At 28.7% G+C, this 12,760-nt stretch overlaps 2 non-coding genes across 2 annotated transcripts; both read left to right on the forward strand.

The window, feature by feature from the left end:
* The first annotated feature begins 4,623 nt into the window (after window positions 1-4,623).
* TRNAL-UAA (transfer RNA leucine (anticodon UAA)) lies at window positions 4,624-4,707 on the forward strand. Its single transcript has one exon. It is a non-coding gene; the product is annotated as a tRNA-Leu (tRNA).
* A 404-nt stretch (window positions 4,708-5,111) lies between these two features.
* On the forward strand, window positions 5,112-5,195 carry TRNAL-UAA (transfer RNA leucine (anticodon UAA)). Its single transcript has one exon. It is a non-coding gene; the product is annotated as a tRNA-Leu (tRNA).
* The last annotated feature ends 7,565 nt before the right edge of the window (window positions 5,196-12,760 follow it).

Raw genomic sequence — 12,760 nt, forward strand, 5'->3', positions numbered from 1 at the left:
TCTTTAAGCATTTTATGATTTAAAACTTAATTAGTACTTCTTTTATTGCATATATATTGAGAGAGAAGATTTTTTTAAATCTATCATCGAATGAGCAGTGAGGATATTTTATTATTCATTAGACAATTGGTGAATATTTTTTGATAACAGATCGAAGTTGACAATACTCGTTAGATATTTTTCGAGAATAAGCTATTTCAATAATTTTAGGCACGGTCGGAACAAATAATTTTGAGTAATTTGAACAAATACTTTAAAAGTATGGTGTGAAAGTCCCCCCTCTCATAGGGAACAAGAAATTTGTACAAATTCCGATAGATTCATACCACAAATAGATAAACTAATTTATTAACTGCTAAATAAATGTAATTTTATATCTCTGGACGAATTAACGTGTCCTTTTAATACGTTAAAAGTCAGACAGAAACAAATATAAAATGATATTACAAAAAGAAATTATTTTAAAAAAATTTTTTGTTTTTTAAAAACATCATTTTTTATTTTTACAACAAATTATTTATAAAAAAAAAATGTTTTCTAAAATTACTAGCCTCATATCAAAATGGTCGATATGAAGAAGATCGATTACGCTCCTTCAACATTAGTCTATGTGTATACTGTATTATTTATTTAGGAAAATAAAACAGCAACCATTCAAGTACAGAACTAAAGAGCAAATATGATAAATAAACAGGGTAGAGGAGTACAAGTTGACAAAAAAATTTTTGTTAGCAATCATTTTGGAAATAAAATGGACGTAGCATTCATCTGTAAAAAGTTTACTTCTGTTGAAACTAATATTAATTCAATTATTAATTCACCCAAATATTAATTCACTTGAATAATGTAACAATATTCCGATCCGAAAAAGCCAATGTCACTGTAACTTTTTTTTAAATTCATTCAACTCAAATTCAGTGATATAACTTACACCTAAATAAACTAGTTTTCCTAAGGATTATGAAACAAAAGCCAACATTTTATTAATTTTTTTTTTTTTTAATATAAAAATAAATCATTTTCTATTGTAAATATTGTATATATCTAATCATAGCTTCTTAACATTGGTATAAATTTTTATTAATTAGGAATTTTCCTCAAGTTCAGTATTTACATAAAATAACTTTACATCAGCCTAATATATTCAATTATTAACTGCTAATAATTATCAATATACAACTTATTCAATTACTTAACCCTTTAAAGGCATACTTTTAAGACATCCTGAAATCATGATTTAGCTGAATGTTTTGATTTTCAGGTTAGGTATCTCCAAACGTACACAATGGCGCGGGTAAGCGAAAGATACTGATTTTCCGTAAGGAAAACTGAGCCTATTCTTTACGGTGCCTCTTTATTTTCTGGAAGAAAAGGAATTTGTTGCAGAATGTACATAAGATGGTCAAAACAGAATTATTAATCAGCAGTGTGCTGCTCCCATTCTGAATAAAAGTACTCCTGTTTCCCAAAGAATTGAAAATAATAAGGATGTTCTTTCGGAGAAAGCCTGAAAGACTTCTTCGAAAGGGCTATTGCTTCATTTTGAGATTTTCACTACGACTGGATCGCCCGATTCTCGTTCCTCATTCTTTTACTCTATCCTTAATCACTTTCTTTTTAGTGGGTTTTTGTAGATGTTTGCTAAACGCTAACTAGATCATCGCTAAATTCATAAGGATATTTAGAGATATGACTTTGATATTTCTGTGATTCGTGCGGTACCCATCCCCTCTCTGACATATTGCTTTGTAAGTTATCAGGCTGAGGTTTCGGAAACGTTTAATCTTCTATTATTAATATTGTTATAAACTATATAATCATCAAACCAGGAACATATGAAAAGTTAAACGTTTCCAAAGGCAATCGGTAAATAACGTATGTAGAAACTCATTCTTAAAGTACAAACTGAAGTATTTAATTTAAATATTTAAACCTATATTCTGCAAAGCATTCAAATATGCAAATTATTAGTTTTCTATTCTTAAAATTCAGCCGAATTAGATTTTAAGTCAATAAATATTTCGGAAACTATAATATTATATTTATAAAATGATATCGGGTCCAACCGTGGTTGTAAGGCAGATAATAGTAATTTTGTTATTTAAGTTCGTAAGTATTTTATTGTAAATAATGACATATTTATTTAAATACAATGAATCTGCTAAGTTGTAGAAGACTATTACTCAAAGCTCAGATTTCAAGGAAATAATTTAGAAGAAATAATCTTGCCAAATTTTATCTCCTTAACTAAGAAAACAAATCTTTCTTTAGTTAATGGGGAAATAAAGACTTTTTCCGATTGTTTTCCCAATGGAAATATTAAGTACCTCTTAGCCTAAGCATAACTATTTTGCTTTTAAAACATAACTCAAACTTATACCGCAGATTTTGCAAAAAAATCCGTTTTTCTATTTATATTTGAGTAAGTAAAGTTCAATTCATTTCCCTCACTTTAAGACACTTTGAGAAAACAGAAATACTTTGGATATTAATGAAAAGTTAAAATCTAAAACGAAATTACCTTTAAAGCAAAGAGAAACGAGTAAAGCTGAGATATTAGATAAGTAATAACGTACAGTATACAACAAAATTTTGTAGAGAAGACCAAAATCGTATGGGAAGTGATTTTATAATAACGAATCATTTTTCCGTTTATAAATTTGAATTTTCTGTAAGCAATAATATTCACCATAATTCTGCCAATTGAAATCATATTTTAGTACATGAAATGATATTTTGTTCAAAATAAAACGGTAAAAATTGATAAAACATAATTTTATTAAAAAGACGTTATCAAAATAAGAGTATTAATGATTTAAAAATTAAAGTGGCCTCCATTATGAAATTTGTAGTACCCACATCCAATTACTTTTTTGTAGAATTTGGATTTTAATATTCGTAAAAAAATTATTTAACCGCTTTTATATGAATTTTGATAATGAAAATAAAGTCAACATTTTTAAATAAATAAAGGTTTAGACAGACGAAAAGTAAGCGTTTCAGTAAATGTATTTATAAAAACATTTTCTTTAATCATCGAAATACTGAAGCACAGGTTTTATATATTTGACAATACTACTAAATATTAAACATCAAAATTTGAAAAAGGAACTTTAATTCCATTGTAAACTCTAGATCGCCAGTTAAGCCTAGAAGGGTCATCTTTCATGTTGTTAAGTGCCAAAACCGTTACGGGTAATCTGACATGAGTCACTCCTAAAAATAACAACCATTCTTAAGAATAACAAAAATTTTTAGTCTGGCTCACTAGGAATTAAGAGAAAGATAGTTTTCCGAGACGAATGTAAGGTCGAATGTACATCACCGATGTACAAGCCGATTGGAATGCAGGTAATATTCACCACTAAGACTTAGACCTCTTCTTTTTTTTCATAAATAAAAATGAACATAATTACTCTCAGATAAAGTTATTTTGACTGATGCGTCTTCTACCTCAATGCTTTATATGACTCACAATCATAAGAAAAACGGGGTAAAATAGTATAAACCAAACAAAAGTACCGCTTTTTAGAGGAATTCATTTTAGCAAGAATAACGAAAATCATTATTTTTTTAATTTTATTAAGTACGTACAAATATCCATTACAGAAATAATTTTATTTGAAAACAGTTCCTATTTATTATATCGAAATCCTCACATTACCATTAATCATGATGTAATCTTTAGAGTTAACAAAAAATGAAAATAAGAAAGTATTCGATAAGAATTAATGAAATTTGTTTTAATTTTTGTTTATAAAAAATAAAAAAATACCTCAATTCTCAATCCCGATTTTTTTCTACTGAAGTAAAGCCTAACATAAATTTTATTTTTTAATTAGAACCATAAATTTATTTGGGGAACTGTTCGTGATAAGAATACCACAATCTCTTACAATGAAATATGTATTTCTTGAGAAAATTATGGACTATTACCGCTTAATTGCATAATTAATTATCCTTCCTGGAAGTAAATTTATTTTCAAACTTCGGTTAAAATATCTGAAATGTTAGTACATTACATTATTCATATACTATACCTTTGTTAAATTTATGTATAGTTTTTATAATATTACACTTACGTATTTTGGATAATCTACAGTTACATGGATTTTTTTTACACAGAATCAAAAACAAAAGAGAAAATATACAGCGTAAATTTTTTTTAGAATGTTTTCATTCTATAACAATAGATAAACCATTGCATTCCAATTGTAAAATACAAAATGAAACCTTAATAAGTTTAATTAACTCTCAAAATTCAAGGTATAATATTTTTTTTTCAGAACTGCCGCAGCTCACTAATTCCTACCGTTAACAATAAAATTCAATCATTCTAAAAGCATCGGAAAATACGTTTTTTTATTCGTACACTAATGATTAGAATACAATACAAAGTTTTTTCTTTCTTTTCAACATTTATGTTTTTCAAATGGAGTTAAGCTTAGGGAATTTGTAAAATATTACTTAATTTTATAAGCACCTATTGTTAAAATATAATAATGTACATAATAAATAACGAAATTGTTACAAATCTTATTTTGTATAAACAAAACTTTACATAAAGAAACAATAATTAAATGTGTAAAACGAATGCCTATAGCTTGAATATACTAACATGTAGTCAGGTTGGCCGAGCGGTCTAAGGCGCCAGATTTAAGCTCTGGTTCCCTAACGGGAGCGTGGGTTCGAACCCCACACCTGACATAAATTTTTTCACGACTTTTTAGTCTACAATTTTTTTTAAATCATGTAAAAAAAGTGATGTAACTCAAAGTATATTGTGCAAATTTAATTTTATTGAGACTTTATTATAAATATTTATATAAATTACATTTTTTTCTATAATCTCTACTAATTAATACACGTGTTAATAATTAATTTTTTTTTAATTAATTAATTTAGCTTCAGAGTATAAGATAAATGACAATTTTTTCAGCGTATGAAAATGCCATGCTTGACCGGGATTCGAACCCGAGAACCCCCGGATGAAAGACCGAGATGCTACCACTCGCGCTACGGAGGCCGGTATATTAATTAAAATTAAATTAAGAAAACGTAAAGCATGTGCAGTAAAATCAGTATCTCTTACATAAACGCAACCGTAAGTAGTCAGGTTGGCCGAGTGGTCTAAGGCGCCAGATTTAAGCTCTGGTTCCCAAACGGGAGCGTGGGTTCGAACCCCACACCTGACATAATTTTTTTGCATTTATTTTTCAGAAGATGTTTTATTTATATAATATTTATACTTTTATGAAAAGTAAAAAAAGGGTGACAGACGCTGAATAGATTACCATAACATTTGTTTGTTGTTTGCTTATTTAGTATCACTCAAGCATATACGAACCAATTTTGTTGACAAATGCCGGTAAATTTATCATATCCAATACTGAAATTTATCTACACAGTTTATATAAAACCAACGGAGAGGCAACATACTTCTCGACATAAAAATTATTTTTGACGTTTTTAATTAAGATCGTGCTTTCATCTCTGGGAAAAAGTTTTTTTCTTTATTACTTGCAAGCTAAAAAAATTAATTTTTAAAACCGATAACAAAACAGACATCTGTTTTACTTGCAATTATTAACATGTAAATTGTTGTTAATTTGCGATAGCATTTCCTTAATTACTAATTATGCATTTTTACAGGACATGAATATGGATTAGATAACTTACTGGTTTAATGAAAAAAATTGTTCATATTAAACAAATGCATGTGCAGAGGCAACGATGTCTATAAAACAAGGGCTAAATGCTACAATAAATTTTGGAAATATTTAATGTGTATTTTTAATAGAATCAAAAAAAACTTTATTAAAACTTATTTTTATTCGTTCCCCATTTTTACACACACGCGTGCACGCGTGTATTATTAAAAGAATATTGCAATTAATTTTTATACTCGTTAAACTGAAGAACTGAACAAATCGTTAAAAAAAAATAAATAAACGAAATCATAGCTTAATGATAAGTAGCATATCTTCATTTTGATATTTAAAGAATTATGGCGCAAAATTTTGAGAAAATTATTTGAAAACGTTCAGATTTTAAAATGAGTAACACACATTGTTAAATTTTAAAGAACTTAGTTCACAGTCATAGTAATTTCTATACAAAAAATTTGTTACTTAGCGTTTCTGACGAACGGCTTTTTTTAAACCGGAAGAGTATTTTATAAATATACCCCTATCTTAAATATAACTAAAAAATATGAAATAAAGTTAAACTGAAAAAAAAACGTTAAAAACAAAATAAAATTTTAAAAAATCTTACAATTCGTTAAATTTGACTTGAAATCAGCGCTAAATTAAGGATTTTTCAGTTGTAGAGAGTTGATTTTAAGTTCACGATGACTTTTTTAAGTTTAAAATAAAAATAAAAAACGTGAAAAAGTATTATTTTTTTTCTTAATGATTTTTATTAAATCAGTTTAATTTTTAATAAATAATTATTATAGAATAATATGTAAACTTAAAATCTTCAGTTTTATGACAGACCTATACGTATAAAAAAATTCAACAGTCTGCATGAGTTCAGTAATCTGAAAAAATTAAGATTTAAATTTAATTTACATTAGACTTAAGTTTAATAAAAACATGTTGTCTAAATTGTCTTACGTGACTACATTTTTAAATAAATGGTAGAGGTGTGCTCACAGATGAGTCCAACCCGCTGGGATTCTCATGAATAGCTCAATGTGGCTGAGTGTATGAACTTCGTTCCACTAATGACTTGCCTTTCACATAAAAAAATAACTCTCGGCTTTCCCTCTTATTATATACCTACCTAGATGAACTATTTTCTCTTACGTTACAAGGATTCTACAATCAAAAACCAAGCTAAGATAAAATACAACACGAAATGATCGATGTTATATTTTAAGCACACACGTAAAAACATTTTCTCAAAGAACAATTTTTTTTAAAGTTTAATTTAATTTTAGAAAAATTAATTGTAAATAAATTATCATCATATAATTATAAAAAAATATAATAATTAATCCGTCGATAAGGTGAGTAGTTAACGTGACTCCGATCCACAGTTTTTTGTTACCTATTCCGTGATACTGGAGTACAGTGTTCGTATCTAAGGTAATTACTTTTAATTAGAGATTTGTATATCGATATCAACGGTGTACTATCCACTAATAGGGTTTAATTACCAGCACTATCTCAGGAATTATCAGGGCAAAACTAACTGCCAAGTATTTATTGAAGTTAAAGTTTGTTTTGAGGCAGCATAATCCATAAGAAGTAAAATAAAAAATAAAAACAATTTAAAAAGCTTATAAACAATATAAATGTATTACAGATGTCAATCGATTAAAATATGATGAAAAAAATATTAATTATACAAATAAAATTAATATCCTAATAATACAGTATATTAACATAAAATTTAATAACTAATTCGGATTTTATCCTAATAAAAATAATGATCCTAGTTGCATTTATTAACACTATCGTTAATTATCTAACTAATGGTAATAAGCCTTTGGGCGTGTTTTTAGATCTTGCTAACGCCTTTGATACGGTCCCTTACAATATAATGTATATTACTGGATAAGTTAGAAAAAATTAGGGTATTAGTTTGAATTCTAGATCGTGAATACCGGTGTTATTTGGTGGTTGGGTTTCAACCAACCACACACCTCAGGAATGATCGACCTGAGACTGTACAATACTACACTTCATATCATCCTCTGAAGTAATACCTTACGGTGGTTCCGGAGACTAAACAGAAAAAGAGACAAAGAGACGTATAGAGGTGCTGCAAATGTGTTGTTTAAAATCTTTATAATAGAATATACACGATTATAAAATATAATAAACCATATCACGCCTATCTAAATAATTACGGCTTCTTTCAAGGAACGATATATCAACTATATTGTTCCTGATTTATGGTAAAGATTTATCAAAGTTAGACGTGGATAATGGTTAAGTATTTTCATTTGAGGATGATACTGAACTAATTTTTAGTGTTTCCCTATTTTTAGTGCTTACATTTCATTTCCTTTTTTTAACTTTTTTTTTGTTCAATTTAAATACGAGTTAATAATTAACTTCTCATTGTAAAAAAAATTTACGATAAATAATAATTCAATAACATCAAAAAGACAAAAAAGAAGAAAAATATCAGAAGTTTTTAATGAAATAAAATTTTATATACTTTCCATTTTAAAAAAATGTATAAATATAATTTAATAGACGTACAAGGAAGTCATATGTTGTCCACATCAGATTTTTTTCTATAGGGATCCCATTTTAATACGAGATATATTGTTTTTATCCTACAACGAATTCTGCAGGATGAATTCGGTAAATTACGAAACGCTATTAAGAATACTATATAAAAATAAATTGCGATGCGTTTTGTTCATCACATCACTTTCTTTTATATCTAATACATAAATGGTTTGCAAAAAACATTAGCTCAACATAAATATGTTTAGGCATAGAGAATAATGTCTCATATTGAAATATAAAAGAAACTTCATGTAGTAGGAAAATGATCGAACGAAACTTTAAGCTTGACAGAATGTGTTTTGATTCATTTTTTGCATAAATTTGAAGATAGAATTGTCCACAGGGGTCCACGTAGATAGTCATACTTGCTCCTAAACAATTTTTTTTTTAAATAACGATCACTAAAAATCACGCATAAAAAAAGGAGTTGATTTTTTTGAAATGCAAGATTAAGGACCCCATAGGTATACAAAAAAGTGTAATTCGACAAAAAGTCTATTTATTGCAAGGGTGGTTTTTATATTTTTATTTTATACTGTCCATAATCCGGTTGTCCAGTTATCCGGACATTATCTTATTCCGAAATGCAGTTATAACTACGAGACGGTATGACCAATTTTAAAAATTCAAACGGCTTAGTTTTTACCATGTTGACTGCTAACGTTTGCATAAAAAAAAAATACGCTGTATCAGTCGGTTATTCAGTTATTCAGTTGTCCGTTATTTTTCGGAAATTTACTTATATCTCCGGAACGGTATGACTAATTTTTAAAAATTCAAACAACGTATTTGATAACAATACAAAGGCTAACGTTAAAATTATAAAATAGAAATAAGAAATGGAAATGAATAATTAAAGTATCGGAAAAACAAACATTAAAAATCTTTTAATTACAGTAATTTTCCGTACAACGAAGTAAATGTGAGACACGTAAAAATGAATCGTGTCTTGAAAAAATTTTCAAGACTATAAAAAAAAATGCACATTTGCCTTTTATTTTTGTAACGAATACAGTTACAATTATTTTATAAAATTTTAGTGAATTTTATAACTAAAGTTATGTATTTTTAAATAAATAAATCAGTTTTCAAAAACTGAATCTCCTTTGACGTCGCAAAGAGCAGAGCGAAACCGGGCTGAGAAGCTAATGTTATATTAAAAACGTTATGAAACATGGAAACCGAACAGGAAAAAAGAAGAAAAAAATTGGTGTTCCTTTTATGCGTCATTTTTCAATATTCCTGTCCTTAGTTTCAATAAGTTGAGCTTCTCAAGAATTACGGAAATAAAAAGGACAAATAAACAAATATATTTTAAAATTCTATTTTTCATCAAGTGCTTAGAAAAGTATATTTCTTCAAAGAGTAGTTTTTCTTTAGTTATCATTAAGAGGTTTTTAATAAGCCCAACAACTCTGGTTTTGAAAACTAAATGCCAGACGACTTCTAAATTTTTACAAATAGCAAAATAACCTGGGATACTACTCACAATTCCTTTCCCGTCACGAAGAATTTGGTGTATACTTACACAGGTTTAAAAGAAGATAGAAATTGTGTGTACTGCGGTCGAGAAGACACTCCCTGCCACACCTTTTTTGAATGTGCACGTTGGTAGGATCTAAAAGCAAGATATAACATACAAGAGATTACCCCGGAAACTACAACAAAGTATATGCTGAAAGGTAAAGATGAATTGCTGACAATAAAGAGATCCGTGGCTGAGGTTATACGAGCAAAGGAAGTGGATTACAAGAAGTGGGAGATGTTACTTTAAGAAAAAAACATAACGATCGAGACCCGGCTGCTGGGGCAGGGCCGAGAACGTCATAGCCGGGCCCGGTGTCCCTGGCATTAGCGGTTAGAGGCAGAGGCAAGATGAAAATAAGGAAAAGATCCGGAACCGGTGAGCCGACGCCATGCCGGACGTACTGCCAATAGGCGGGGAAGCTCATTAGAGTCGCAAGAACACTCCGCTGGGCTGAGTAATACTTGATTGTTGAGCCGGTCCAAGGGAGCAGTAGAACAAACAAACAAAAAAAAAGAAAAAAGTAGCATCAGTTAATGTCTACAAAATATCTCAAAGGAAGATTCGCGTACAGTGTGTGTGTGTGTGTGTGTGTGTGTCAATGTCACGACGTAATTTTCTCCCGCTTGCATTGTTTCATTATTCAACGTTATTTTGAAACGAAATCGTATGACACTCTTCTTGTCTGTTTTAAAGACGAGTTTGAGGATGAGTTTCCATTCCACATTTAGGAATTAAACGAACAGCTGATCGTTTTCAGACAGAGCCTGAAAGATAGTTCGCGTAAAGGAAAACCGAAGTCCCTTAGAATGCCAATGAAAGTGGAAGAAGTAAGCTCTCATCGCTTATCTGTTCCAAAATTCGCAAGAGTAGTGAAAATAAAAACTGATTCCATACAAGACACTGAAGAATGCTTTAAAATCTAACCATCCTGTTTCTCCTCTAGACAATAATGAAATAGTTATTAATAAAGACGGCGTAATTTCTACGACTGGTTCCTGTAATTTACACATAGCGGCTTCCGTATTCTAGATACAGTATTTTTTTATGACAATTCACAAAATTACCTTTTTTCTAAGTGAGAATCCCCACGTCTATGTTGAAACCAGATTACATCCACAAAATTTTGGGATTTAGTGCGGTATGTCGAGAAAACGTGTAATCGAACAGATCTTCTTCGAGCAGCCTATCATTTCGATATTATATCAAGACATTATTTTGCTGTTTATTGATTTTATGGATGAACGGATGTATTAACAATCAGTAGAACGGCTCAACAGCTCAGTCTATCGCAAGCATCGTCAAGTTTTTGAGATAATCTTTTGGTGATCGATTAGTCGTGGATTATACTCATACTCCCTTGTAACCCGGATTTGACACTAACGGACTTTTTTTTTACCCAGCTTTATTAAAAATGCGGTTTTTTCTCAGGTTCAGACTTCCTTAACAATTTACGACATTTTATATCAAAAGTGATCAAGAACATTGATTAAAATGCACTTAAGAAGGTGTTTCGTAATATGTTATGATGTGTTAACTTATACAAAAAGTCATTAGTATTAAATTTGAGTATTTATTACAAATTTATATAAAAATACATTCTTTTAGAATTTTTTTCCGACCAAGTTTCCAGACTTATTGAACACCCGTTTATACGTTTAATATTATATAAGAAAATGAATTTGTTTAAATTCTATAAGGAAAATACATTTTTGATAATATAAAAAATACTAAATCTTTTTTTTCATGCATTAATTGATTGTCAAATTACTTAACAATAAATCTCCATATTTTATAATCTTAAAAATGTTACTTTAATTAATTTTTTTTATTTCACCTGCGACCTAAACATTTAATTAAAAATCATTTATTTAATGAAGGCTGCTCGGAGTTTTATTTAAAATTTCCAGTAATAAATAAGGTTCTGAAACTTGGAACATTGATTAGTTATTCTTTTTTAACACAGTTATCTCAAAAGTTTGTTAAAAATATTCGTTAGTAACTGACGATCTAGAAAAAAATATACCTGTATTTATTTTCTGTTAAAAAAAAATAATTATTATTAAAATTTATAATAATCTGATTTTGATTAACGAATCGCCAATTTCTTTTCAAACTCAATTTAAACTTAACAAAATCATGGTAGCCATATATAAAAAATTCCATATTTATACCACATTATGACGACACATAATGAATGATAACATGTAAATCACGTATTAATCCTCGTAATTTTTAACAAGTCAATAATTTTTCATACATCAATCCAAGTCCTTTTAGAAGAAGTTAGAGAAAACATTATCTTTCATATCTTTAAAATTATAGCTGAAAAATAAAAATATGTTTAATAAGAACAGACATAACTTTACCTAAAACAAAATCTCAATTTTTAGAACGATTAATTTTTAATTTTTCACATAATTTTCCATTTTTTTAAATGTAGATTTCTTTCAATTATCAACAAACTTAATAAATAATAATGAATTTTTTTTTAAATTCATATACCAAATAAAAAAAAAACAGTTCGTAAAATTTGAGAAATGAGAATTATGATTTGTAGAATAACGACGATAATATTATTTTCCTTAGTTTCTTAATTTGCATTTGATTTTAAAATCGTCCAGCTACATTACTTTTCTTCTTCTACTTTTTTTTTCTTAAATTGCACATCTAAGAAAGCTGCCGTACAGTAGTATCTCTTATTCTCTAAGCTCTTGCTCGTGACTCTTAGAATATCTCTGTTCATTAGTGAGTGTCCACTACGGAAACCGAACAGATGATCTGGAATAACGTGATTTCTGCTCCAGAATAGACCACATTCTCCGAAGAAATAATCTCTGAAATACCTTCGATAAAGTAGGCAACAGACTTGCCTACGAGCCTGTACGAGGATGTATCCTGTACGAGGATACATCATGAAAAGTTTTAACCAGTTTCTGGACCGAACCATTTGTAAAACTTTTTATTCAGTAGGGAAGTATAT

The sequence above is a fragment of the Lycorma delicatula genome, chromosome 3 (genome assembly GCF_047948215.1).
Source record: "Lycorma delicatula isolate Av1 chromosome 3, ASM4794821v1, whole genome shotgun sequence".
Classification (NCBI taxonomy): Eukaryota; Metazoa; Arthropoda; class Insecta; order Hemiptera; family Fulgoridae; genus Lycorma; species Lycorma delicatula.